At 38.9% G+C, this 24,306-nt stretch overlaps 1 pseudogene; it reads left to right on the top strand.

Annotated features, from left to right (window-relative positions):
• Positions 1–4,391: 4,391 nt before the first annotated feature.
• The window catches only part of LOC141282392 (uncharacterized), a 110,668-nt pseudogene continuing 90,753 nt past the window's right edge, over positions 4,392–24,306 (top strand).

A 24,306-nucleotide genomic window follows, 5' to 3' on the forward strand; every position in this document is an offset into this window, starting at 1 on the left:
GTCTGCATTGTCAGAGAACTAATGAAGGTAACAGGTAAGTCGTGCACATACTCTGACTGTTGGGTAAAACGACTGTCACATATGGCTCTCACTACTTCACTGCTAATTTTTCTCTCTCCTGCCTCTTCAGTGAGCCGTTCAACAAAGGTAAGTATTTGGTTCTGTTCATTGTGAGAGGCATCATCTACAGAAAGGTTTGTATGAGGTCGGCGAGACAACCCATCAGCGTCAATGTTTTGCCTCCCGCACCTGTACTGCAGCTTAAAGTCATAAGTAGAGAGCGCAGCTAACCACCTATACCCTGCTGCATCAAGCTTGGCAGTGGAAAGAACATAGGTTAGGGGGTTACTATCTGTCACTACTGTGAAGGTGCTGCCATAAAGGAAATCATGGAATTTCTCTGTGACCGCCCATTTTAACGCTAGGAATTCTAATTTATGGGCGGGATACTTGGATTCGCTGGATGAGAGTCCCCGACTTGCATAAGCAACTACCCTCATTTGCCCGTCCTGCTCTTGGTATAAAGCGGCACCTAGCCCTGATGTGCTAGCATCTGTGTGCAGAACATATGGTAATTTTGGGTTAGCGAATGCTAATACGGGAGCAGTAGTGAGTTCCTCAATTATTTGATCAAATGCTCTTTGGCAAGTAGTTGTCCATCTACTGCTAAAAGAATCCTTCGGGTTCCAATACTGTCCACTTTTATTTGGCTTTGTGTCCCGACGAGCAGGGGGGTATCCTGAAGTTAAGTCATTTAGGGGCTTGACTTTTTTCGAGAAATCTTTGACAAAACGGCGGTAATAACCTACAAATCCTAGAAAGGACCGAAGTTCTTTCAGATTCCTAGGAACCGGCCAGGTTTTGACAGCTGCCACTTTGTCTGGATCGGTCTGCACACCTTTGTCGGACACTATATGTCCAAGGTACCTGACTGAGGACTGTGCAAAGATGCATTTCTCTGGAGCAAGTTTTAAGCCATATTCCTTGAGCCTGTTTAAGACCCTGAATAGCCTTTCTTCATGCTCGTCCAAGTCTTTGGAGAACACAATTATATCATCAATAAACACGAGAACTTCACGGAGATTAATGTCTGCCATGCACTTCTCCATGATTCTCTGAAAAGTGCTTGGTGCATTAGTGACCCCTTGTGGCATACGGTTAAATTCGTAGAATCCCAAGGGACACACAAACGCGGTCTTTGCCTTATCCTTCTCCACGACCTCAATTTGGTAAAATCCAGACTTCAGGTCAAGTACCGAGAACCACTTGGATCCTGTCAAAGCCATAAAGGTATCCTCCAGTTTTGGAAGTGCATAAGCATCTTTTATGGTTCGTTGGTTCAGTTTCCGATAGTCTATACATAATCTGACATCCCCACTTTTCTTTTTCACAACGACAATTGGTGAGGAATAAGGGGACACAGATTCTCGTATGACTCCTGCATCGAGCAACTCCTGTAGATGTTTCTTTACAGCTTCCATATCCTCTGGATGTATAGGCCTGGCCCGATGTTTAAAAGGGGTCTCGTCCGTAAGGTTGATTTTGTGTTTAACTTTGTCAGTGCACCCGAAATCTTGAGAATGTAAAGAAAAGACTTCTGGCATTTCCCTTAACCGACTGGTAAGCCTGTCTTTCCATTCTGGCGGAATGGACGAATCTCCAAAATTGAATTCAAGAGAAGACTTCAGAGTGGGTTCTGTATCAACTTCACTGGCTGACTGTTTACTAGGATTCACAGACTGAACAGCCTTTAGTTCAGCCACAATACATCTGGAAGGAATGGTGATGTCATGAGCGGTGGGATTGGAAATCACCACAGGTAAGTAACAAGGGTTAAACTCCCCAAGGGTAGCTATGCATGTCTTTACAATCAAGCCACCAGGTAAGGAAGAAAAGGTTGGGTGTTCAACAACTACCCATTTGTCAGGGTACACTCTTTGAACAGATGCTGTTCCGCAAAGAACTGCGCTTTGACCAGCTGGAATTACTTGGGGTTGCTTCTCAGGTAAACGCACCAGCCCGACATTGCCTTCCACAGCCTGGTTTTGGCGCAACTCCAAGATTTTAAGAACTTGCTTGTACCCAAAAGAGGGTGAAAAGTAAAGAGGTTTTTGATGTGAAAAGTCCTTATATAGCTCATCCAAGGTATTTGTGCCAATCAATACAGATGGCTGAAAGGCAGATGGAAGATCAGGGATAACAAGAGCTAAGGTAGGTACGTCCATGTTGACTCCAACAAATTCTTTAGGAAAGGTGATGGTAAGTTCGACGTAACCGAGGTAGGGGACATTTTGACCGTTGGCACTCTCAACCTCAAGTAAATTACCTAAAGAATGAATTTGTTGGTCACTTAGGTTTTTATTGTAGAAAGACTGCGTGATGGTGGTAACTTGGGAACCAGTATCGAGCAAACAGTCACACGTTACTCCTGCTATGTTCACTTGGGTGGTGCATCTGGCTCCAATTAATCCTCTGGGTAACATTGGTTGTCGTAAATTCATCTGTGCTCGTGCTATCAACACATTTTGGGGTTTGGGACACTTTGATTTGTTTCCAGTTCCTGTTTGTCCCGCAGCAGGAACTGGTTTTAGTTTGACTGCGGCTTAAGGTTGCCATACTGCAAATCCCATTCCCTTTGACGCTTTTTGAGTTGTTCTCTTTTTTCTGCTACTAACATGGGATTAGGATCATTTGAGCAGGAGCTGGCAATATGCCCCTCCTCTCCACACCTAAAGCAGTAACCTGGCTTAGGTCTAGCTGGCTGTGATTTGTCTGAAATTTTGTCTTTTCTCTTAGAACTACACGTGTCTTGACTACTCTCAGGTTTGACAGCACTTATCTTTGGGTTTTGCTTCTCTTTGGACTGTTTTGAAGTTAGCACTGCGAGCTGCTTTTGGAGCTGTGTTATTTGGCTTGCTAACTGAGCAGTAACGGAATGTAACTGGGTCACATCATCACTAATGGCTGTTTGAGAATTTACTACAACACGTGGCTTAGGATTACCTAAGTGTTGTTTCATCCGTACATTTTTTGAAGCTTGTTTGCTCTCCTCAGTACGTAACATTGTCATCAGCTCAGCAAAGGATGGAGGTGAGTTCTTTTTCTGCTCTAATTGCAACTCTAGAAGCAAAGGGCTTTCCCAACATCCCCTGCAAAACTGTTTAAGCAGATGTTTGTCGACCTCTGAACTAAGTACTCCACCACGTCGCATGGTAGTCTGCAATGCCACATGCAGTCGTTGTAAGTACGCAGATGGCTTTTCACCTGGGTTCTGGAATGTATTTAGAAATTTGGCGAATAATTCATCACCATCCTCAATGGGAGCAAAAGCAGAGTCAAGTAGCTGAATGTAAGCTGAAGGCGTTGCTGTGGGACTAAGAGATTTCACAATGTCTGCTGCTGGGGACAAAAGACTTTCACAGATTCTACGAACTCTGTGGAAATCAGATACTGTTGGGTCTTGACAGAGAAGTTCAGCACTGGTGCGCCAAGTTTCATAATCAGCCTCATTGGGTGGGTGGGGAACTCGCCCGGAGAAAGCACGGAGCCGCAATGGTGAATTCCCAGACATTGCAAAGTCACTTGTGCGTACAAGGTGCTCCACTACAACTTTTTGCACTGCAGGTGGGTTTAAGTCACTTACAGTGAACGATGGGGACCTTGGGCTTGCGGCTGCAGATGCTGGTGGAACAGTATGATATTGTGCAGCATTGTTTGGCACTTGAGACTGCTTAAAGGTGAACTCAGTTTGGGGCGGATCTGCTGAATGAACAGGTAATGACTCGTCAGCTCCTACAACGGTAGGTTCAAGACATGGCTTTTGGATAATTGTCTCCTGAATATGATCTAGCATGCCCTTCAGAACATCCTCAAAGCTTTCCCCACTACGACTCGCTAATTCTTTCAGATCATTGAGATAACTTTGGGTTGTGGTTTTTCCCAGCTTCTGAATATAAGTATCTGATAGAGCTGTTACATGAAAAGAGATGTCAGGATTATCTTCTGCTTGCTGAACATAGGGAAGCATTTCCTGGAGGTTTTGAACTGCTAGTCCAGAGCTGAATTCAACTATTAAAGACTTCTTTGACTCTAAGCTAGGATCAATCACTGGGATGGATCTAATAATTGACCCATACTGCACCAGGAAGTCTAATATTTCTTCATCCACTTCAGTATCAGTTATGCCGCTAATTAAAACAGCATTTGGAACTTTCACGCCCTCTTTCTCTACAACCTCCATTTGTTTTTTTTGTTTTTTCACTACTTCTACAACTGTTTTCAAAATGGCTAACTCCCTCACTAAAAAAAATGGGAACTTTAAATGATCATTAGTAAGTGTGTGTGTGTTTTCCGTTGCCTCCTGGCTGGCTCGCCACGAATATGTAGCCCCTATGAGGCTTCTTAGGGATGACTACTCACTGAAATGCAACAATGCACTAGGCCAGATAGATCAGAAGACAACACGGTTCGTAGGAGGCAATGGCACACACACACACGTGTATATAGTTTGAATGTAATTATTTATATGTTATGTTTAGAATTTTAGACTTACTGAAGAAAAGCACATTTAAGTATGACAATATTACAATATAAACAAATTAAAATAAATGGAATGTAAAAGAAAGCACACCAACTCTAAAAGTAGAGTAACAATTCGTATAATTTACGAAATAAACTCAAATACCAAGAAACTCCTTGGAGTGTATAGTTCAAAAGGCGCAAAAATCAAGTATATAAGTTCAAATGAGATTTATAATTTCTCTTTCTTCAGTTCCTTAGAATGAATGTTCCAGTGCTTCAATAATCAAACCTTCAATAATCCAGTGAAACAATTTGTAGAAATCGCAACGCAGATATCAACAGAAGAAAAGTAGGTGTCTCATGGTGGCTCGCCATCTCACACTATGCACATTCGAAGTTCCAGATTAATGCAGTCCACAGTAAAGAGATCCAGAATCTGATTTCTCAGATAACAAAACTGGCCTGTGCACAACACACAGGATAAACACTCAATCAATGTATACATCACATGCATCTCTCATTATACATACACTTTAAACTTTTATACATATCTACTTTCATATAATACACACATTTATTCAATATAAACAGAACATTTATCCTTTAACACATGAACATAGTATTAAATCATACATTTTCACATATATGCTCAAAATAATCATACAAAACTCACCGATTCCCTCATATAACAAAAATATCTTTTTATCTCCTTCAGATTTTCACCGGATGATGACCAGATGGCCTACATCATAGGATTTCAACACGAAAACAGCATGTGGATAACAAAACAAAAGGTAAGTTCTACTAAGATCTGTTACATTTTATTTCTCAACAAAATAATGACAAAATAACTTACAGTTTTATCTCCCAGGTGTATTTTGCAAATAAACCTCTCAAAACTCCAACTTTATCAAAGATTTGAGCAACATGTGGCTCATGCTTCAGTTCTCATGCTCTCTATCTTTCCCCTTTCCAGCAGCTCCTGCCTAGGGCGGAGTCAGCGTGACCTACTTACATGCAACTGGCTGCCCAGTTGTGCAGTGCAGATCAATATCACAAATCAGAACAAGTTTACAACAAAAACTTTTTCTTTAGTTTTTTTTTCCTTTAGTGCTATATATTTTTCTTTGTTTTTACTTATATTGTAAATAAACCATATTTGATAGAAAACTTTATCTTCATTTTACTACTTAGAAATATCTTTGTTCATTTATCATTTAATAAAATTATTCATTTTATCACTACCTCAGACTACAAATGTTTTTGAGCCTGGGTTACATTTGCATGTTGTCATCTTCTGTCACAAAATACTACATTTATGATGCTAGCTAAAAGCTTTTTGCCAAATTAACTGAGACCGTACGCCCCGGCTTTTCTGACGAGGTGAGCCTCTAATAACTTTACAGTCCGCATAGATATATACACGGTCCGGACCTCCCGCTAGCTTCTAGCAATTAGCATGCGGTCCACAAGCAGTATACATCCCCCGCCAGGTCTTAATTTCTGTAATTTGCGAAAATAATGCGTTTGAAAATGTTTATAACGGGAATATGTTAGCATTGTCCAGGGAAAATGAGTGTATTGTTCAGACTGCTACATCACAATTTACGCTGGAATCTTTGTGTGTCATGATGAGTTTGACACACCGAGACCGGGCCTTACAGCCCCGGCTTTTCTGACGATGCTAACCCCCGAACGGTCCGGACCTCCCGCTAGCTTCTAGCAATTAGCATGCGGTCCACAAGCAGTATACATCCCCCGCCGGGTCTTAATTTATGTAATTTGCGAAAATAATGTGTTTGAAAATGTTTTATAATGGGAATATGTTAGCATTGTCCAGGGAAAACGAGTTTGTTGTTGTGACTGCTAACGTAACATCACAATTTACTCTGGAATCATTGTGTGTCATGAGTTTCTTCTCCTGTAGTGTACTTATTAGTGATACTTTTCTGTATGATTTGTCTGTTGGCAACATAAACCGTTAATAATAATAATAATAATATATAAAATAATAACACAGTATGGTCTGTACTGCTCACAAGACCACTGAGCATGCGCACGGGCACATGACGTTAGTAGTGGGGCGTGATCAAAGGAGCAGCAGCTCATAAATATGTAAGACTAGCTCAAAACGGCACAATCTGAAATGCCCTGAAACAGAGGCTACTAGAGATGGATAACAATCTTTTCCTACAAGCTATTTCGAGCAAACAACTTTTGAAACATGCTTCATGGAACTCATAACACCTATATAACTTGTGGAAAAGCAGTCATAAGATGGGCACTTTAAGTGTGATCATTATGGGATGCCATTTTTCTCCCTAGCAACCAAACTTAGTACCCTAGCAACGGAATAAACAAAGCCTTATATCTCCGCTTCAGAACATCATAGAGACACGGGGGTTAGACCGTTTTACTTGTGGCTTGAAGGTTGATCATTATGGGATGCCATTTTTCTCCCTAGCAACCAAACTTAGTACCCTTGCAACGGAATAAACAAAGCCTTATTTCTCCGCTTCAGAACATCTTAGAGACACGGGGGTTGGACCGTTTTACTTGTGGCTTGAAGGTTGATCATTGTGGGGTGCCATTTTTCTCCCTAGCAACCAAACTTAGTACCCTAGCAACGGAATAAACAAAGCCTTATTTCTCCGCTTCAGAACATCTTAGAGACACAGGGGTTGGACCGTTTTACTTGTGGCTTGAAGGTTGATTATTATGGGATGCCAATTTCCTCCCTAGCAACCAAACTTAGTACCCTAGCAACGGAATAAACAAAGCCTTATATCTCCGCTTCAGAACATCATAGAGACATGGGGGTTGGACCGTTTTACTTGTGGCTTGAAGGTTGATCATTATGGGATGCCATTTTTCTCCCTAGCAACCAAACTTAGAACCCTAGCAACGGAATAAACAAAGCCTTATTTCTCCGCTTCAGAACATCTTAGAGACACGGGGGTTGGACCGTTTTACTTGTGGCTTGAAGGTTGATTATTATGGGATGCCAATTTCCTCCCTAGCAACCAAACTTAGTACCCTAGCAACGGAATAAACAAAGCCTTATATCTCAGCATCAGAACATTGTAGAGACACGGGGTTGGACCGTTTTACTTGTGGCTTTTAGTGTGATCATTATGGGATGCCATTTTTCTCCCTAGCAACCAAACTTAGTACCCTAGCAACGGAATAAACAAAGCCTTATATCTCCGCTACAGAACATCATAGAGACACGGGGGTTAGACCGTTTTACTTGTGGCTTGAAGGTTGATCATTATGGGATGCCAATTTTCTCCCTAGCAACCAAACTTAGTACCCTAGCAATGGAATAAACAAAGCCTTATATCTCAGCATCAGAACATTGTAGAGACATGGGGGTTGGACCGTTTTACTTGTGGCTTTAAGTGTGATCATTATGGGATGCCATTTTTCTCCCTAGCAACCAAACTTAGTACCCTAGCAACGGAATAAACAAAGCCTTATATCTCCGTTTCAGAACATCATAGAGACACGGGAGTTGGACCGTTTTACTTTTTACTTGTGGCTTGAAGGTTGATCATTATGGGATGCCAATTTTCTCCCTAGCAACCAAACTTAGTACCCTAGCAACGGAATAAACAAAGCCTTATATCTCCGCTTCAGAACATCATAGAGACATGGGGGTTGGACCGTTTTACTTGTGGCTTGAAGGTTGATCATTATGGGATGCCAATTTTCTCCCTAGCAACCAAACTTAGTACCCTAGCAACGGAATAAACAAAGCCTTTTATCTCCGCTTCAGAACATCTTAGAGACACGGGGGTTGGACCGTTTTACTTGTGGCTTGAAGGTTGATCATTATGGGATGCCAATTTTCTCCCTAGCAACCAAACTTAGTACCCTAGCAACGGAATAAACAAAGCCTTATATCTCTGCTTCAGAACATCATAGAGACACGGGGGTTGGACCGTTTTACTTGTGGCTTGAAGGTTGATCATTATGGGATGCCAATTTTCTCCCTAGCAACCAAACTTAGTACCCTAGCAACGGAATAAATGTTAGCTTCATTCTAGCTTCATGCTAATCATGTTAGCTTCATGCTAGCTTCATGCTAATCATGCTAGCATCATGCTAGCTTCATGCTAATCATGTTAGCTTCATGTTAGCTTCATGCTAATCATGTTAGCTTCATGCTAGCTTCATACTGATCATGCTAACATCATGCTAGCTTCATGCTAATCATGCTAGCTTCATGCTAATCATGCTAACTTCATGCTAATCATGCTAACAGCCAGATAGCCTACTAAAATAAACTTCTGTCAAACCATTTTAAATGTTCAGGCTACGCTTTTTCAAGCCAACATAAAGTTTGTCCTCAAACTTTAATATCTAGTTATTATTATTCTTTTTCTTCTTCTGAGACTAAAATTTCCGCAGCTAACTCGTCTGACAGCTTTCAAGCTACATTCACCAAATTTTCCACTGACTTTCTGACTAGTCTGAAGAAGTGTGCTATATCTTTTTGAAGGGATCAGACTTACAGAATTCCTAAAACGGGACATTAAAATTCCGAAAGTCCCATTGACTTAACATTGGACAAACTTTGGCGGGTTCTAGCTGCGAGCGAGAATTTTGTAGAAACTTGTGGGTTACCACATTTGAAGAGGCTGGCAGGCTCTGTAAGAACATACATTACATTGGGGTGTAAGTTTCACCTTTGGGGCGCAAGAGGCACCCAAAATTCCCCATTGACTTATAACGGGACAGGAAACATGCCCATATAAGGGAATAAAAACATTCCAGATGGAATATCTTCGCTTTACAGTGTCATAGAGACATGGGGGTAGGCTCATTTTACTCGGGCATCCAATCAGACTCTCAGGATCATCCCAAAGCTATTAAGCCACGCCCCTAGCAACAATTTTTGGGCACCCTAGCAACATATCCCATAGACTGCCATTATAAAATGCCCGGATGGATATCTTTGCATCACACTGTCATAGAGACATGGGGGTGGGCTTATTTTACTCAGGATTTCCAATTAGTCTATTAGGATTCTTATTGAGGTATTAAGCCACGCCCCTAGCAACCAAATATGAGCACCCTAGCAACATAATAAACAAAGCCTTATATCTCTGGATCCGAACATCATAGAGACATGGGGGTTGGGTCGTTTGGTCATGTTAGCTTCATGCTAAGTCATACTAGCTTCATGCTAGTTTCATGCTAGCTTTATGCTAATTTCATAATAAATCTTGCTAACTTCATGGTAAATCATGTTAGCATCATGCTAGCTTCATGCTAATTAATGTTAGCATCATGCTAACTTCATGCTTATAATGTTAGCATCATGCTAGCTTCATGCTAATTAATGTTAGCATCATGTTAGCTTCATGCTAATTAATGTTTGCATCATGCTAGCTTCATGCTAATTAATTTTAGCGTCATGCTAGCTTCATGCTAATTCATGTTAGCGTCGTGCTAGCTTCATGCTAATTCATGTTAGCGTCGTGCTAGCTTCATGCTAATTCATGTTAGCGTCGTGCTAGCTTCATGCTAATTCATGTTAACGTCGTGCTAGCTTCATGCTAATTCATGTTAGCGTCGTGCTAGCTTCATGCTAATTCATGTTAGCGTCGTACTAGCTTCATGCTAATTCATGTTAGCTTCATGCTAATTCATGTTAGCATCATGCTAGCTTCATGCTAATTCATGTTAGCATCATGCTAGCTTCATGCTAATTCATGTTAGCACAATGCTAATTCATGTTAGCATCATGCTAGCTTCATGCTAATTCATGTTAGCATCATGCTAGCTTCATGCTAATTCATGTTAGCATCATGCTAGCTTCATGCTAATTCATGTTAGCACAATGCTAATTCATGTTAGCATCATGCTAGCTTCATGCTAATTCATGTTAGCATCATGCTAGCTTCATGTTAATTCATGTTAGCATCATGCTAGTTTCATGCTAATTCATGTTAGCATCATGCTAGCTTCATGCTAATTCATGTTAGCATCATGCTAGCTTCATGCTAATTCATGTTAGCATCATGCTAGCTTCATGCTATTTCATGTTAGCATCATGCTAGCTTCATGCTAATCATGCTAACTTGATGCTAGCTTCATGCTAATCATGTTAGCTTCATGCTAGCTTCAGGCTAATCATGCTAGCTTCATGTTAAATCAGGCTAGCTTCATACTTAAACATACTAACAGCCAGATAGCCTACTAAACTAAACATCTGTCAAACCGTTTTAAACGTACAGGCTACGCTTTGTCAAGCCAACATAAAGTTTGTCAACAAACTTTTCTATCTAGTTATTCTTTTTCATCTGAGACTAAAATTTCTAACTCTAACTCGCCCTAGAGCTTTCAAGCTACAGCCATCAAACTTTGGACAGACTTTCGGTCTGATCTGACGAGGTGTGCTATATCTTTTCTAACTGATGGGACCTTCCGAATTCCTAAACGGGGCGCTGAAACACCCCAAAATTTCCATTGACTTAACATTGAGCCAAACTTTGACGGGTCAAAGCTGCGAGTGAGAAACTTGTAGAAACTTGTGGCTTACCACATTTAAGGAGGCTGACAGGCTGTGTAAGAACATACCTCACAATGGGGTGTAAGCTGTACCCCTGGGGTGTTAGAGGCCCCCAAAATTTCCCATTGACTTATAATGGGGCAGGAAACATGCCCATAAAAGGGAATAAAAGCGTCCCAGATGGAATATCTTCACTTTAGAGTGTCTTAGAGACATGGGGGTGGGCTCATTTTACTCAAGCATCCAATCAGTCTCTTAGGATCACCCCAGAGCTATTAAGCCACGCCCCTAGCAACAATTTTGGGTACCCTAGCAACATCTCCCATAGACTACCATTATAAAAAGCCCAGATGGATATCTTTGCACCAGAGTGTCATAGAGACATAGGGGTGGGCTCATTTTACTCAGGTATCCAATCAGTCTCTTAGGATTCTTATTGAGGTATTAAGCCACGCCCCTAGCAACAAAATATGAAGACCCTAGCAACATAATAAACAAAGCCTTATATCTCTGGATCTGAACATCGTAGAGACACAGGGGTTGGACCGTTTTACTTGTGGCTTGAAGTGTAATCATTATGGGATGCCAATTTTCTCCTTAGCAACCAAACTTAGTACCCTAGCAACGGAATAAACAAAGCCTTATATCTCCGCTTCAGAACATCATAGAGACACGGGGGTTGGACCGTTTTACTTGTGGCTTGAAGTGTGATCATTATGGGATGCCAATTTTCTCCCTAGCAACCAAACTTAGTACCCTAGCAACGGAATAAACAAAGCCTTATATCTCCGCATCAGAACATTGTAGAGACACGGGGGTTAGACCGTTTTACTTGTGGCTTGAAGTGTGATCATTATGGGATGCCAATTTTCTCCCTAGCAACCAAACTTAGTACCCTAGTAACGGAATAAACAAAGCCTTATATCTCCGCATCAGAACATTGTAGAGACACGGGGGTTGAACCGTTTTACTTGTGGCTTGAAGGGTGATCATTATGGGATGCCAATTTTCTCCCTAGCAACCAAACTTATTACCCTAGCAACGCAATAAATGTTAGCTTCATGCTAGCTTCCTGCTAGCTTCATGCTAGCTTCATGCTAATCATGCTAACTTCATGCTAGCTTCATGCTAATCATGCTAACATCATGCTAGCTTCATGCTAATCATGCTAACATCATGTTAGCTTCATGCTAATCATGCTAGCTTCATGTTAATCATGCTAGCATCATGCTAGCTTCATGCTAATCATGCTAGCATCATGCTAGCTTCATGCTAATCATGCTAGCATCATGCTAGCTTCATGCTAATCATGCTAACATCATGCTAGCTTCATGCTAATCATGCTAACATCATGCTAACTTCATGCTAATCATGCTAGCATCATGCTAGCTTCATGCTAATCATGCTAGCATCATGCTAGCTTCATGCTAATCATGCTAATCATGCTAATCATGCTAGCATCATGCTAGCTTCATGCTAATCATGCTAGCATCATGCTAGCTTCATGCTAATCATGCTAACATCATGCTAGCTTCATGCTAATCATGCTAACATCATGCTAGCTTCATGTTAATCATGCTAACATCATGCTAGCTTCATGCTAATCATGCTAGCATCATGGTAGCTTCATGCTAATCATGCTAGCATCATGCTAGCTTCATGCTAATCATGCTAACATCATGCTAGCTTCATGCTAATCATGCTAGCATCATGCTAGCTTCATGCTAATCATGCTAGCATCAAGCTAGCTTCATGCTAATCATTAGCATGAAGCTAGCATGATGTTAGCATGATTAGCATGAAGCTAGCATGATGTTAGCATGATTAGCATGAAGCTAGCATGATGTTAGCATGATTAGCATGAAGTTAGCATGATGCTAGCATGATTAGCATGAAGCTAGCATGATGCTAGCATGATTAGCATGATTAGCATGATTAGCATGAAGCTAGCATGATGCTAGCATGATTAGCATGAAGCTAGCATGATGCTAGCATGATTAGCATGAAGTTAGCATGATGTTAGCATGATTAGCATGAAGCTAGCATGATGTTAGCATGATTAGCATGAAGCTAGCATGATGCTAGCATGAAGCTAGCATGATGCTAGCATGATTAGCATGAAGCTAGCATGATGCTAGCATGATTAGCATGAAGCTAGCATGATTAGCATGAAGCTAACATGATGTTAGCATGATTAGCATGAAGCTAGCATGATGTTAGCATGATTAGCATGAAGCTAGCATGAAGTTAGCATGATTAGCATGAAGCTAGCATGAAGCTAGCAGGAAGCTAGCATGAAGCTAACATTTATTGCGTTGCTAGGGTAATAAGTTTGGTTGCTAGGGAGAAAATTGGCATCCCATAATGATCACCCTTCAAGCCACAAGTAAAACGGTTCAACCCCCGTGTCTCTACAATGTTCTGATGCGGAGATATAAGGCTTTGTTTATTCCGTTACTAGGGTACTAAGTTTGGTTGCTAGGGAGAAAATTGGCATCCCATAATGATCACACTTCAAGCCACAAGTAAAACGGTCTAACCCCCGTGTCTCTACAATGTTCTGATGCGGAGATATAAGGCTTTGTTTATTCCGTTGCTAGGGTACTAAGTTTGGTTGCTAGGGAGAAAATTGGCATCCCATAATGATCACACTTCAAGCCACAAGTAAAACGGTCAACTTTAAGTGTTTTGCTATCATTTTAGCGTTTAACTTAGCTGTGTCGTGCCGTCCTCTTACCTCAGTTAAGTAATGTTAATTATCTTATGGCTCTCTGGTATCTCTTGACATTTGATGTTTAAATATGAGATGATAATCCATTGAACTTTTGACTGTACATTTTGCACCTGACTGACTGTATTTCCGAAAATCACGGCATCCTTTTAAACCATAGTGCCTCAGTGATGTGAGTTGTGGCCGGCTTAGCGGGCTGACGGGCTGCCGCGCGCAGTGCATGGATCGGCGGGTTGCTAGGGCGCAGTCGCGCGGAATTATGAGTTTGTTTTTGAATCACGCATAGTAACGTAACTGATGTCATACGCCGGTCTGCGTAGCTCAACACGACGTCAAACACGCATCTCCAGACCCAGTATTTACTACCACATGCGCTTGTAATGCTAACCAGACATCCAAATGGCGCCATATCCACAATAAATAAATAAATAAACCCACATGATCATCGTTTTCGTGATCGATCATCGATGCCACGTTCGAGTACTCGAGCAATCGAGTACTCGTGCCCATCCCTATATAATAACCGTCACACCCCTAAGTGCAGCTTCTAAATTATTTCTTACTTATACAGGTAAATCATTTGTAATAAAAAATGACAATGTGAACTGTAGTGTACTGTACCTTTTTACTTGGTTTTACATACAAGTGCCATGTATCGCATGATCAGTGCAGTGTGTTAGGATCATATAGATGTCAAGACAATCAGCACAAGGTGTTAATTTTGCCAGTAGAGGGCGCTCTACTACTTTGAAATGCAGAGCAGAGAGAGTCCATGCTGTCTTCCCTGTCAAATATACTATGCTGTGCACATTGTGTGTATGTTTCCGTACATGTAAAGGCAAACTATACTCTGGGCTTTAGTCAGTGGTGTCAAAAGTATTCATATTCATTACTCAAGTACAAGTACAGATACTAGGGTTTAAAAAGACTTTTGTAGAAGTTGAAGTATCAACTCAAGTTTTTTACTCAAGTAAAAGTGAAAAAGTACTGATTTCAAAACTACTTAAAGTATAAAAGTAAAAGTAATGTAAGGAAAAAAATGTCATTAGAGAAAAAAGCCTAGGCCACACCACAGGGGCCTTTTGTGCACTACCCTATCTCCTCTAAAAAATGTTTCTGAAGGCCATAATAAATATAGTGTTATATTAAAAATGTTAATGTTAAAAAATTTGGGATGCACTAGGGCCAGGGGTAGGCAACATCATTCCTGGAGTGTCCAGGGCTCGCAAAATCTAACGTTAGGTGAACCTTAAAATAACCAAAAAATAACATTAGGGGAATGTTTATTTTCTTTAAGAAAACATTCCTTGCTATTAAACAAAATCCTTGGAAAATAACATTCTAGAAACCAAAAACTAATGTTAGGGGACCGTTTTGGGTACCAAATTGTTAGCTGGGGATGGGCAGAAATAGTTGGCTTACATGGAAATCCAGGATTTATCAATATTCTACATTAAACAGTGTATTTTTTTATTCGGGCTACATTAAAAAGTCAGGTTTAAGGAAACAGCTGATGTCTGTTAACAAAAGCAAAAGTTTGTATGTATGGTTATGTGTTTGATTGATTTAACACTCAAGCATTCAGCCAAGTAGGTTTTGTTAATGCAAATAAAATTTAGGGCAGTTATTAGCATATACAAAACAACAGTGTCTTTAGCATAGATATCTTTGCCATGCTTCAAAACGCAACGCAGCACAATGTCATTTAAGTTGAACAACTGAAGTTACATGATATAAATTTACACAGGCTTGTGAATGTGAACTGACCTGAAAGTGATGCGCGAGTTTTATTTCGTACTTTTCCATTTGAAGACAGAATGCCGCGTTCTGTTACTGTACAAACGGATGGCGGATGATATCAAAGCATCGCGAGAACAAACTGCTCCGCATGCTTTCTAATCGCTCTCGCGGTTCTTTTATGTTTATATTTGCAGCGTTATCGAACAAACTTTTGATCATCTGCAGTCAGCTTGGGGGCGGGGACTGTGTACAAACCAATAGGGTGTCGGAATGGTGTATGTTTATACTTCTCATCCAACCACAATCGCATTCATCTGGATGATGCAATTTATCAAGATAGGTTTTTTTAACAATGACGAGCCGGAATGTAAATAAAAGAAAACAAGCCGAAATTAATAGAAGTAACGAGGCGATTTTTAAAATGTAAGGAGTAGAAAGTACAGATAATTGCGTGAAAATGTAAGGAGTAGAAGTAAAAAGTCGTCTGAAAAATAATTACTCCAGTAAAGTATAGATACCCAAAATATCTACTTAAGTAAGGTAACGAAGTATTTGTACTTCAGTACTTGACACCTCTGCCTGTAGACTACTAGATCCTGTTTTATAAAGTCTTGGGAAAACATGTTTAGTATGGGTTTTGTGGACTTAAAAATTTTGCTTTTTCAAAAACCACGCATAAACATTTTTCTCTCAAAAATACAAACATGTACATATATGTTAATCATATAATATAGTAACCCAGTTTGTGCTAAATGCAGTGTTATAACACTTTTGCCATTATTGTGTTTTTAAGCAACTGAAAAAAGCACAAATGTCAATGCATGTCAAAACTTTTCCAGGGCCCTAAAAACCCCTTAGATCCCAGAGGGTTAAACCATGGTTTGTCATTGTTAAAATGCATGGAATATAGTGAGGTCATTATCAGGTTTATCTTGAATCCATATAAAGTTTTAACAATTAAATTACATTTTTAAAATGAATAGGTCATGTCTGCACATGCGAACCAATACTATTTTTTATACAGTTACTATATAGTTACCCCATTATCTCATGGAATATCCAATAGGTATATTGTGGACAGTAGACTCGCAAAACACTTAAACCATCTGTGGCATAATCAAGCGCTGCAAAATATATTCTAAATATATCTAAAACTAAAATATAAACATAAGACTTTTGAGGTTTTTGTTAATCTTTCAGAACATAATTAATTTATTTAGGTCTGAAAAGTTTTTAACTTCATGCTCATTTAAAGTTGTAGTAGATATTATGTAAAGCAATAGAGACTAATAGGTGGGCACAGTAAGCAGATGAGTTATACTGTAAGCACAGTACTTAACTGATGATTTTACTGTGTGTTTGTAATTGCAGATGCCACGCGGAAAGGGTTTCCGGCGGTCCCAGGCGGCGAAGAGGAGGATTGCTGACCGTTATTCGGTGGAATCCTCCACTGAACTGGTTGAGGTTGTGCCACCTCTAAAAAGAGAGGGACCTCCCCACAGCTCTGCAACACAGAGCGCTGACACTAAGAACTATGACACTAAGAACTATGACAATAAGAACTATGACACTGAAACAAATGACACTGAAACAAATGACACTGAAAACTGTGACAATGAGAACTATGAAAATGGCCATAAGGCTGCTGAAAATGATGCAAAATATACCAAAAGTCCTCCAAAGTATGAAAATGGCCGTAAGGCTGCTGAAAATGATGCAAAATGTACTACAAGTCTTCCAATGTGTACCAAAACTCTTCCAACGTCTAAAAAAACCTACAGTGATATTGTGAAAACTTTGCATGTCAATAATTCTGATCAATTTTTACAGAAAGTCATACAAGGTTCCTTCCATCAGGGTGATGAGCGGTTTGGTTTCAACCGTAACAGACAGTGTGCAGTAAATAGCATCATGGCCATAATGATGAGTGAGCTGAAGAATGTGCTGACATGGACGACAGAGGACCTGAATGCTCTTCTAATGCAAGGAGATGAGCTGTACACATGTATGAGACTGCAGGGGAAGATCAGTGATGACACAGGCCGGGGACATGTGTCCGTTGCAGAATTGCCAACCGTGCACACACTGTACAACACAATATTTTCAATAAACCGTGCTGAATCTTTCTCAGGTGTTATTGGTGTTGATGTGTATGACGAAGCTGTGCAAGATGTGTGCATGCCCTTAGATGAAGCGCTTCAGAGGACACTATTAAATGATGATGCATGTTTGTTAAATATTAAAGACTATATTTGTGCAGTTATAAAGGCAGGTACAACATATGCTGTAGTTGATTCTCATTCTCGTAATACTAAAGGTATGGTACAATATAATGGAACAAGTGTAGTAGTATACTGTGATGACATATATGTGTTATTTAATCATGTTAATAATCTTGCAATGTCACTGAATGCTCGGGGCACCCCATTCGAAGTGACGGGTGTGAAAGCATCTGTAATTGGTAAGACTTCAACTGCTGAGACGAGTTCCTCTGAGTCTGGTCAACAAAGCAGCGTTTGTGAAGTTTATAAACGACGATTATAAACAAACGCGTCCAGACAAACAAGCAAGACTGCGCAAACTTAATCAGAGGTGTGGGGATTCTAAAACGAAGAGTAAACTACAGGCTGAACCAAAACTTAAACAAGTGAGTAAGGTGCAGGATAATTTATCAATGGATGATGTCATTATTGTAGAAACGTTAAATACAGAGTTCAATTTCAAACCTTTAATTTCCACAGATCAGGATGTTTTATGTAAACTTTTACAACTGACTAATGAATACAATGGTGTCCAAGGTAGAACTTTGTGTTCATTAAGAGAACCGTGTAAAACAAAGAGTATCAAAGCAGACGGTAAGTGTTTCTATCGATCAATAGCACACGCAGTATGTGGCAATGAAGAGAAACACCTGAAAATCAGACGTGCAGTTGTGAAACATCTCGAAGCTAACAGTTCTAAATTTGTTAGGTATTTAAGAGAAGAGTACAGATCAGTGAAAGATTATTTGACACAGTGTAAAATGTATTACTCTGGATCATGGGCCAAAGAAATAGACATTTTTGGTACAGCTGATTTACTGAAAATAAATATCTTCACTTTCAATGATGACAGATGGAATGTGCATACACCCAATGATCAGTCATTTACACATAATGCAACAGTGGGGAACCTTCAGGGCCTTCTACGCCTTCAGAGAAGGCCTAAAAAAATTAATTAAAAATATTTTTATAATAATAATACAAATAAATAATATAGTATTCAATAAAAATATGTTTTTATTTTTTTACATTTCTATTTAATTCAATTTAATACAATACATGTAATATATTTTCTCTCATCTATGGTCTAACGTTTACTGTCAGGTTCATGTCATGAAAACATCTAATCCAATCAGAATCGTCTGTCTCTATTAAGGCCCGGTTATCTGGCTCATTCATTGGTTAGGACTTCATGAATCCGAGGGAAGGCCAAGCTATGTGTTTTGGTGTGGAGAGTGACAGGCAAATCGACCAATCATGTTTTGATTTCAAGTGGGCGGGCAAAAAACAAAACATTGTAAGCCTTCATGAAGTCCTAAGCATGCAACAAACTGGATGCGAGCTGCCGTAAAACACAAAGACGAAGATCATAGACCGTTAATATTTATACAGTCTAATGGCCCGAATCTCTGCGGTGAGAGTGGTTGAGGTAAATGGCGGAAAACGTGATTGACGTTGTGGCTAGCTTGATAGGGCGGAGGTAAAACGAAATTACTTAAGCGCGTACTCGTGAAGAGCACAGCCGGTAGAAGCGTGTGCAGAGGAGACTGTGCATATGACGCGAACACGAGCGAGAAAAATAATGGGTTTAATTATACTTTTACTTCCTGACAGTTTCACTTGTTACGTGAGGATAGTAATGACTGACAGACGACGCCGAATTACATACATATAATTTCCTAACTAAATCTGAGAGAATGCGAAAACTTAAAAAAAAAATTTTCCCCGCTATACCCGATGGGCAGGGCGGAGATACATTTTGGTAGCCCTCGGGGCTCGGGCTAGCGATTTTGTGAGCCCTGGATATCTTTTAACAACAGTTATAAGCCTCAAGGAGGTGCACTGAGAACGCAGGGTGCTATATTTCCCCTTAAGAAAAAGACTAACAAGGTATCCTACAGCTAAATATATATTTCCAAAAAATAAAAAATAAATTAAAGAACATCATTTAAGCATGTTAAATGCAAATTTACAGAGCCCCTGTCATTACAGAGCAGCAGAGTCTGTATTTGTGTTTATCAGTTAGATTAAGTAATTTTAAACTTTAAAACTGCATTTAAAGGCAGACAATGCCCGTTCTGTAATTTAACTTTGCGTGCTCAGAATTTTTACACGTTCACTGTATGATTTAACGAAATACGAATAGCCTAGTATTATGGATGGAGAGGGATTTGCACTTCATTGCATATTTTGAAGGCCCAGCTGAAGTACCCACGGTTCGCCACTGTAATGCAATATATCTGAACCACTGCAACAGTAATCACTATGAAGTTGTTACATGTTTAAAAAACGAGTACAATGTTTGTGCAGAAGCATGCAAAGATGCAAGGGATGATAATAGCATTAAACAGTCTTTACGAAAAAGAAAGTCAAATGAACCAATTGAGCACTCTAAAACTAAAAGAAAATGTGAGAGATACAACTGTGATAGTCATTTCAAACAGAGAATACTACAGAGCCAAAAATCTAAATATTGTGAAGATGAAATATTCAGACAGAAAAAGATTGACAAGTCCAAAAAGAAATACTGTGAAAACAGTGTTTATAAATAAAGAAAGCTTAAAAATATGAGAGATAAATATAAGAGTGATATAAATGTACAACAGTCAAAGTGTGAAAGATCTAAAATGAAGTATTCCACAAATGTTCATTTTAAAAAATGTGTTCAACAGTATTCCAAGACCAAGTATAAAGATGATAAATACTTTAGAGCAAGATTACGTGAGTATTCAAAACAAAATTATTACAACAACCCTACTTTTAAAGCTAGATTGTGTCAGTATTCAAAGAATAAGTATCACAACAACCCTAATTTTAAAGCTAGTTTGTGTCAGTATTTAAAGAATAAATATCAGAACAACCCTACTTTTAAAGCTAGATTGTGTCATTATTCAAAGAATAAGTATCACAACAACCCTACTTTTAAAGCTAGTTTGTGTCAGTATTTAAAGAATAAATATCAGAACAACCCTACTTATAAAGCTAGATTGGGTCAGTATTCAAAGAATAAGTATCACAACAACCCTACTTTTAAAGCTAGTTTGTGTCAGTATTTAAAGAATAAATATCAGAACAACCCTACGTTTGAAGCTAGATTGTGTCAGTATTCAAAGAATAAGTATCACAACAACCCTACTTTTAAAGCTAGTTTGTGTCAGTATTTAAAGAATAAGTATCACAACAACCCTACTTTTAAAGCCACATTGTGTCAGTATTTAAAGAATAAGTATCACAAAAATCCCATCTTTAAAGCAAAAGTTTGTCAAGACTCTAAAAAGAAGTATCAAAATGATGAAAACTTTCGCAAGAGTAAAATTCACAAAGGATGTGAAATGTATGCAAAACAGAAGAAAAGACAGAATGACATTGGTTTCACTATTAATCTCTTTCGTCAAGAAGTCTGTAGCGGTCCAGTAGTGTTGCTTTCGTCAACGAAAAGTATGACGAAATATAGTCGTCAACGAACCTTTTTCACGTGACGAAAACGAGACGAGACGTAACGAAAATGCTGGTCATGTGACGATGACTATAATAAAATGTATAATGCAATATTGTTGACGAATAAAAACGAGACTAAAAGTGGTTTACAAAATAAAAACTAAGCTAAAATGTCTCTTCATTGTCGTTGACCAAAACGAGACGAGACGAAATGTTATAACGTTATTTCGTCTTTTACCCATCTCAGCATCTCCGCGCCCCCACCACCTGACTGCAGGTGATCATGTGTGTTGTTGGCGCTGCGTAGATCAATCAAAACATGAAAGTACCGCGAGAGTGAGTAGAAAGCATGCGGGGCAGTCTGCTCTCGCGATGCTTTGATATCATACGCCTCCATTTGCACGTTAATGGGCATTTCAAACAGTGTACGCGGCAACCGCGAGACATGCGGAAAGCGAAGAAACGGGGGCGGTTACAGAGGTGAAGCGGAGTTGGTCCACAAGCTCGTGCACCTAAGATCCTCTCCCTTTTACGGACACGACTCTTCATGGCAGTCGCTGTTGAAGATAAACACATTTCCACTAAATGCTGCACAAAACGCTTCCACTACATGAGAAACGCTGTAGTCGCGCGGCGATGCCGACCGGGAAGATGCAGCATTCTGGCTCCAAATGTAAAAGAAAAGTCCAAAATAAATCCCGTGCATCACTTTCAGGTCAGTTCAACAAGCCTGTTAAAATCTATAGCTTTGATTGCTGACACCACCAGTATAACAATGTACAAATTTATATCATGTAACAGTTGTTTAAATGACATTGTGCTGCGTTGCGTTTTGAAACATTGTAAATCTATGCTAAAGACATTCGTTGTTTTGTATATGCTTAATAACTACACTTATTTATTATTTAAATAAACAAAACATACTTCGCTGAATACTTGAGTATTAAATCAATCAAACACCTGTACTGTTGAGAACATAACCATACATACCAACTTTGCTTTTTTAATAGACATCTGATGTTTTCTTAAAGCTGACTTTTAATTTACTTACAAGAAAAACATTTAGTAATTCTCCAAAATTGCTTGAATTTATACTGACATTTAAGATCAGCTTTGTCACATTAGATTAAGCCAAAGTCCATTAGCTACACTGGTGGTAACGTACAGATGCAGAAATATAAACTATAATATATAATTACATATGTATGATTGTAGTTTGTGCTGCTGTCAAAATACAATTATAAATGTTAACAATAGCATATTTCTATTCTCACACATACTATAGTTGTGTGTGACCCATTTGACCGTGTGTGTGTGTGTGTGTGTGTGTGTGTGTTTGCTTAGACTACTTTTGTTTTGATTATGTAGACTTTTATGTAGACTCTTACGAACAGTCAAGTCACTCACTCAGAGGATAGTAAAATAAATATCTATTCAAATCAGAGCATCTTCCATGTCTGGAATGGATGCATTCTTGGGTCTATAAGGTAACAATATAACTTTTGTTTGAAATGGGTTTGGCTAAAAGAAAATATTGTTTTGTCTATAATACTATTAGGTCATTATACTATATGGGTTAAATAGAATTGCATTACTAAAAAGAGACTAAATACAATATCACTGACTAAAACTAGACTAAAATGTCATCAGTTTTCGTCGACTAAAACTAGACTAAAATAGTAATGGATAAGTCTGACTAAAATAAGACTAAAATGGCAAGAATTTTAGTCGACTAAAACTTGACTAGACTAAAAAGAGTATGACGTGACTAAAACTAATAAAAACTAAAATGACAGCTTGACACAAAGACTAGACTAAAACTAAAATGAAAACAGGCTGCCAAAAACAACACTACGGTCCAGAATGTGTTTGTTGTGTATGTCATCGTTTATTGTTTAGAAAACAAGTTATTGAATGTATATCTGATTGCTATAAACAGAAAGGACAGCACATAGCTGCTTTAAGCGAAAGATGCATCACACTGTAGTATTTACATGTACAGATGTGGCCTTTAAAAATGCGCGTCTCTGAGAGCAGAATGCCGCAGAGACTTCCGAAATTCTGCGAGATCCCGCAGAAGGGGGGTTCGGTGGGGGACGCAGGAAATATAAAAACCTGTAGAGGGCAGGCGTGTTTCATGTAGGCCATACTGACGACAATGTGTGTGCTCGACTTCATGCTGAGCGTATACTGTGTGATATTGAAGTAACATGACACGGATTATCGATGTTTAGGCGATAGACTTTGATGTCATACAAATGCATGCTTTTTGGCAAACATTTTGTTGCCGAAGTTTTCTTTTGCCAGTTACATAAACAGTCACATATTCTTCATAAAAATCTGACTCAAACGCGCATCATTTGTCTTATTTTTTCCGTGTACTTACAGTAGAAGAGATGTGATGTATGATAATCAAGTCTTATAACAAAATAATTCGCGAAGACCTTTGAAGAGACCGAGCGCATTAACGCAATATCATTAACTAGTTTATCTAATTTTACATTTAGTTCATTTTTGCATCTGAACGTTTAAATAGCTTTAACATGGTTGTGTTGCGCTTTTCTGCATTACTGAACAGTAGGCTACTTTTTATATTATCATGTTTCCCTTTACATGGTATGAAACACGATAAAAAGTATGCATTGGTGTTTAATACATTTCACTGAGAATTTGTATAATATGTTATACTTTTGTACTAAGGAAATAAAATCATATTGTGAGTGTAAATATTCATAAATTCGAGCAGTTTCTGAGGTGTTTGTCATCTGCAAAATGCGCAGTTTCTTTGTTGCTGATTAAAAACCATTGGCTATGTGATTGTTTAAAATTGACATTTTTTCTACTTATTATTAATTTATTTTTTGCCTACATTTACTCAAATAATATCACTGTGAAAATATAAGTAAATCATACTTCAAGTAAGGCGTAAAACTTACACATTTTTTATGTCAAATAGAACTAATAATAATTTGAAATATGCAATTATTACAGTTTTAAAATATCTTAAATATATTACTCTGACCTTTTTAAATATATTGACTAAAATAATCTGTAAATGTAATACTTATATTATTAAGGCGTATACATCAAATAAT

This window comes from Paramisgurnus dabryanus, chromosome 7, assembly GCF_030506205.2.
Source record: "Paramisgurnus dabryanus chromosome 7, PD_genome_1.1, whole genome shotgun sequence".
In the NCBI taxonomy this organism is placed as follows: Eukaryota; Metazoa; Chordata; class Actinopteri; order Cypriniformes; family Cobitidae; genus Paramisgurnus; species Paramisgurnus dabryanus.